At 63.0% G+C, this 551-nt stretch overlaps 1 protein-coding gene across 1 annotated transcript in view; it reads left to right on the top strand.

The window, feature by feature from the left end:
• The window catches only part of KIRREL3 (kirre like nephrin family adhesion molecule 3), a 395,674-nt gene that overhangs the window by 372,255 nt on the left and 22,868 nt on the right, over positions 1-551 (top strand). The gene's annotated exons all lie outside the window — the stretch shown is intronic.

Here is a 551-nt window from a genome sequence, read left to right as displayed (position 1 = left end):
GGCCTCTTCATGCCCAGCCGTCAGGTGCCTCCTGCTGCACCTCATCCCCTTGGCAGGGAGAAGGTCCCAACCCTACCGAGGGCTCCACCCTCAGGGCCTCGCACCTCCCCAAGGCCTGGCCTGTTCCGGCCATGCCCGGGAAGGAAGCCTGCCACCTTCTGGCAGGTCCCGCCCCCCTGGGCCAGGAGCAGAGGCAGAACAGGCGTGGGGCCGAGCATGCTGTCCATCCCTCTGCGGGCATGGAGGGCTCACAGGCACCTTCCCCCTCTGCGGGCCTGGCTGCTGCAGACTGGCCAGCTGGCCGCTCCACCCATGCTGTGCTGCCGTGCTCCGTTTTAAGGCATTTTTACCAACTTTTTAAAAACCTAACCAGTTGGGCTGATTAAGGCACTGGGGTCCCTCAAGGCCGACCGTGGTTCGAGTCCAAGCCCAGTGGATTGGGAAACATTCTGGGTGCATGTGCAAACATGGCCAGAATCTCAGGAGGAGGATGGAGAAGGGACTGCGGCGTGGCCAACCCCCCGGGGGATCTCTCACTTTCCCTCTCTCTA

Source organism: Tupaia chinensis, unplaced genomic scaffold, assembly GCF_000334495.1.
Source record: "Tupaia chinensis unplaced genomic scaffold, TupChi_1.0 Scaffold000037_4, whole genome shotgun sequence".
Taxonomy (NCBI): domain Eukaryota; kingdom Metazoa; phylum Chordata; class Mammalia; order Scandentia; family Tupaiidae; genus Tupaia; species Tupaia belangeri.
This window is presented reverse-complemented; position numbering and strand designations above follow the sequence as displayed.